The following is a 5,725-nucleotide window of genomic DNA, read 5'->3' as shown; positions in this document are numbered from 1 at the left end:
TGTCTTTCGCGTTAACTCGTACAATATACAATAGCAAAAGCAGATTTTATTTACTAATTCGTGGGGCGACTTATCGTCAAGCCATTCATCTCTCGTTTCTTCTGCAATCTTGTTCTTTCCATATGCCTCTGTGAAACCTCCTCTCTCAGGCCGTCCTCCCCAAGCTATTCCTTGGTTGCTAGATCTTGCGCTTCCCTCTTCTTTACTATTCTAGTTTTTCTTTTCTTTTTTTTTTCCCAGAAGTCGGCACACCCACGTAGGTCTGGAAAGCCTTCGAGTTTGCGCAGACTTTCTTTACTTCCCAAACTCGCTCGGAGGGGTGGCGGGATCTTGTTTCACTTTCTTTCAAGTTTGCAAGCGTCGTCCGACCCCACTTGTTTGCCGCGCTGCACTTTACGCCCCCCCCCCCCCTTTTTTTTTCGTGTCGAACACAAACGCACAGACGCAAACCGTTCGTTACGTGCGCGTTGGTAGAGCCAAAGGAGTGTACACGACAGGTATTATGAAAGGTGTTTTGCTGGCTATTTTATCTCTGTGGGAAACAATAATTTCGACCTCACAAACCGACCTCACTAAGTTACGACCTCACTCAACCTCAAACTCACGCATGAGGTTGAGGTTTCATTTGCTGACCTCACTCAAAAATATTTCAGGTGTGGCCGACCTCACCTCAACCTCACCTCACTGCGTGAGGTTGAGGTCATTTTGAGGTTGAGGTCGACCTCATGAGGTCGAAACCTCATGAGGTTGCCCACCTCTGGCTCTCACCATTAGGCGGGAGTGAGACTTTTCAGCGTAAAATAGTGGTTCGCTGTTTCTTTCTTTTTCTTTTCTTTCGCATCCCAATTACAATGATGCTGCTTGAAATAAGAAAAAAAGAAGGCTTTAGAAGAAACGAGGAGCTTCGTTATCTGTAGTCTCATCTCTCGATTATCGCATATTTGTCTTGTATCGCGGCTGCAGCGGAAGTAATACATTGTATCGCCACAGCCGGGTACACGCAATGTAGGCACCGGTTTGCATGTACGAACCGCGTGGAAAGTGCGCTCTCCTCCGCCAACGTGCATCCCGATCGGAACGGTTTTTCAATGCACGCATCTCAGATTAGATAACAGGAATCGACGCCACCGCATTCCGCCCCCACACGCGGCTCCGAACAGGAACCCGCCGGTCTATTTTTCGCCTCTTTTCGCGCGGAGCTTGCGCGGCCGCACACGCGCCCCCGCTTGGCCAGCAGTCCTCTCACATCATCCCCCTGTCGAGCTGATAAGGGCGCAGTCGCCGGGGGCACGTAGGCCGCGAACACACCCCCCGAAGGCGCCGCGTGCCGTTATCGTCGACCACGGCCGCAGCACGTGCCGCCGCCACACCCGGGGTCGTCAGGCCTCCACTTTAGACCAATCAAGAGGCGATCGCTAATCGCGCCCCGCGCTCAACCGTCGCACGACGCCGCTGGACTCTGGTCTTGCGCCAGGGATGGCGCTATCAGCTGTTTTTCTCCGCGCCGCGCAATCGAGCGACGGCTATCATGTTATCTCTCTCCGTGTCCGCGGACGGGCAACCACCGCGGCCGACACTCCTCCGGATCGGATAGTCCGTTAAAGTTCCGTATAGCAAAGAGCTTTCGACTCGATATGCAGCATAGTCTCCGCGCAGCGTTGCTGTATACAGATCTCGTGTAACGGTGTAAGCGCCAGCTGCCAACGGTGAATGCGTAAGGACCTTTCGAGGGCATTTACGCATTTGCTACTGGTGGCTGGTTGCAAGTCTACAGTGTACATACTTATAAATACGTGGCACATGACAACACCAAGGTAGATGTAGAATGGTAACGTAACTTGTATAAAATTCCATACGTTCAAAACATGGCGACTTGTTTGGTTTGGTTAGTGGGGTTGAACGTCCCAGAGCGACTCAGGCAATGAGAGACGCCGTAGTGGAGGACTCCGGAAATTTCGACTATCTGGGGTTCTTTAACGTGCACTGACATCGTACAGCACACGGGTGCCTTACTTTTCGCCTGCATCGAAAAGCGGCCGCCGAGGCTGCGGGATTCGATCCCGCAACCTTGGGAGCAGTAGGCGAGCGCCGTAACCACTGCGCCACCCCGGCGGGGCACATGGTGACTTGTGGGTACGGGCAAACAGCCTATTAAAGTAGGTGGATAAGCAAAACAATGACGCCATAATTATAAACAGAAGAAAAAGTGACGTCATATAATACGGCTCCTTTGATGGGAAAAGAATACTCGAGCGTCTGGACTTTCAGAGCTATGCACGAGGAAACTACGAAAAAACAGGACACGAGTGCTGGGTGCCAACACCATTTCAGATAACTATCGCTGTTCATTTTCATTCGCCTTTCCCTTGTGTGTTGTGGTAAATTTCATGGTGTTAAAATTTAAGAGGCCCACTTACTTGCCTTGACACCCGAATGGTACAGCTATAGGAAATTCGTCTCCTGTTCGGGAGCTCTCTTTTTGCGAGCGATGCGTTGACAGAATTTCATTGATTCAAATTTGTTAACATGAAAAGACATGCTAGTGAATTTTTTTTAATTTCGCATTTAGTTTTCTGAGCGCCACAATGCTCAATTCACTCAAAACTGTGACGGAACAACAAGTTTCTGAAGACGTTAAATATATACAAGCACTGATTATGACAAGCTATGGCTGCCTTTTGCATAAATGGTTTGTGAGGGCTAAGTGTAGCCCTGCCCATTGAAAGGGAAATTAGGGCTGCGTTTTAGAACGTACAGAAGAAAGACGATAAAGTTACGTGGACCAAAATCCAGTATTCTCATTGTTCAGGTTATAAAAAAAAAAAAAAAAAAAGAAAGAAACAGCCAAGAGCACACTCATTGTTGCGTAAAGACACCAAGAGCACAATTATTTCTGATGTATGATTTCACTCAGTACATTCAACACGACGCAAAATAACTCGATTATACTGCAGTTGCAAACAATGACTATATTTCGCACAACAGAACATGCTGCTTCCTACAAACTACCAACCGATCATCAGCAGAGTCACATCAGATACCCTATACACAGGCGTTACAGAACAACTTTCCTTCCGGCTGCTATAAGGACTCAGTGCCAACAGCGCCAACTGATTGTGGCAGGAATGATGCAGTAAATGTGGTAGAGCGGGAACGTGACCGGGCAACTTGAAGGGGTGCATCGGTTTATTGAAAAGAGGACAAGTTTTTCAACTCCCTATCCCCAGCTCTCGAAGCGTGGATGGCTTGGAACAAGTGCCCGTGTCGTCAAACCCTATCCCCCATTGGCTACGGACAGGCGCTAAAATAAAAATAAAAAGACACTACGCGGATTGTCTCATAGCTGATATTTCTATTAAGACTTTGAACCTTATAAACTAAACTAAGATAACATCTTAGGTCTACTGCAAAAAATTTATGTAAGTTCTGCCATGAACGACAGAACACATCAGCGGTATTTCGGAAAACATTTTTATCTATTAATTAAGACTAGTTCTCTGAGACTTTTTCTCCAGAGAAAAGCAGCACCAGGCTAAGGGAAATCTAAAGTTGAATGCCTATTGAAAAACTCGCGTGCGCCAGCTTACACTAGTGGCAGAACCCCATGCCTGCCGCAAACAAGAAGGATGCCAGAAGACACAGCCGCAGCTTTCGCGTCGTGCAGTATGCAATGGCGACCGCGACACCACTTACCGTGTAGAAAGCACGGTACACAACTATGTGGTTGCGGGAAGGCTCAAAATGCGTCGTACAGGTGACAAAGAATGAATCGTAAACGTTTATATGTGATAAAAAATGGAGTGGAGAGCGTATGTCCTTTCACGCGACGAGCAACTCATCTCCCAGGTTTGTCGATGCTGCACGTAACTATCGAATCTAATCGTTGGTTGACAGCTCTGTTTGTGAACGCGGTTGGCGGCCGAGAAGCGGTGCGCAAATGTGACCCAACTAGAACCGCATGTCGCAGCAGCCTCTTGTATAAAGACACGCCACTCCTTTATCTTTCGGCTGTGTCGGGCTGTCTCCTCGCTGGTGAGCTAAGGGCTGCGTGCGAATCACTCGTCCATGCATGCGAGCGGAAGACGGCGTGTCACATTGCTATACATTGCTATCTTCGACGTGGAAAAAGGGTCAGAACAATGGACGTAGTACGCTTTGGAGACGCACAATACCTCGTAGGCTTGCTTGGAGAAAAAAAGAAGGGTTCAGTCCTGCTGAACCGAATATGGAGTTAAGGGATTAGCTGCGGGGGACCGAGCGTTCTTCTTCTTCTTTGTCTTCGTCTTCTTCGCGGCGGTTCAAGATCATTTGTGACTGCGTGTTTTGGTACAACCTGCATGAATTCAGAGGACTTCATATCCGTAGTCGCGAACCACCTTATAAGACATTTGATTCTTTGATTCAGCATGCATATGTTAGCTACAGCGGTAACCTCAAGAAGCGACGTTGATTGCAACGCGATGGAAAAAGCCGTCGCCGATTCGTCAACTTGCAAGAAGCGAAGGTACTCTATATGGATGGAATATATATGAACGTCCCCTTTGAAACGGGGTGGTAGCAGTTGCTATCAAGCTCGTTTTTTTTTTTTTTTTCTGTCTTAAATATTGTTTTAGATTGGTTAACTATACCATCATTGCATTTATTGAATTTTTATTTCTACATTACTAACAATATGTCACTTCCAGCAATCTTCCAATCACTTTTTGCTAGCTTCTACCGCAAATGCATTCACCCGGCCACTGGTATCTCTAAACCCCAGAGTACCGGGAAGAGTGGCTGCGCCTGCATAGACATCCGGATATATATTATCACATTCGAGTATAAGATGTTCAATTGTTTCTACGGATTTACCACAGAATGCACATGTGTGATCTTCTTGGTTAAATTTCTTTTTGTAGCTTCGTATTCTAAGACACCCCGATCTAGCTTCAAAAGTAGGGCTCTGCCCCTTGAGTTATCAAAGAAAGCTTTCTTCCTCATCTGCCTTTTCCACTTTTGGTACAGTTCTACACTCTGTTTTTTTTTTTTTTTTTTTTTTTTTTTTCATAGAATTGATCCAATTTTTACCTGCTGTGTTTTTCACCTGTTGCTTAGCGCTCTTTATTTCTCCGTCCTTTTGACCAGCATGCTTACCGGTTAAATCTTAGCTCTTTTCCTCTATTGTGAGTCAACCCTTTGTAGGTATATGTATTTGAATAGTTTAGCTGCCCACCTGTTACTGTCCAATTTCCTCCCAGCACTGCCCAGCACTGAAACCCGACACCTGCGGCAGTAGGTCTTTCACTGAGAAATCTTACTTCATGGATTGCCTGGACAATGGAACCACATAATCCTTCACTCCTGGACTTCATAAAATGAGCAAGCCTTACTTCATTCATTTAATATTTTCTTCATCCGTCGTCACATACCTTTTTGATGCCCTAAGGCAATAAATATCTTTTTAAAATATAGATCGGAAGTCACATATGCACCCGAAACGCCCTCCGTCATCGACTAGTCTTGCAAGCCATCTTCTCTCGTGATAAGCGAACTTCTCTGTAAACTCAGAGTATGAGCGACGTGGCAAGCGATTGGCTCAGTGGCTATCAAACTCATCGCGCGTTGTGTTCCCGTAAATTATCGCCACTTGCGGTTAGCGCTTACGAAAGCGCTCCACCCGAATGATTTCTTAGGACCGACAGCGAGGAAGGGATGGAGCGTATGTTAAATGCATAAAGTCAAGACC

This window comes from Amblyomma maculatum, chromosome 3 (assembly GCF_055883805.1).
Source record: "Amblyomma maculatum isolate TAMU_Amacu chromosome 3, ASM5588380v1, whole genome shotgun sequence".
Lineage (NCBI taxonomy): Eukaryota > Metazoa > Arthropoda > Arachnida > Ixodida > Ixodidae > Amblyomma > Amblyomma maculatum.
The sequence above is the reverse complement of the archived record's forward strand: the minus strand, read 5'-3'. Positions refer to the sequence as shown.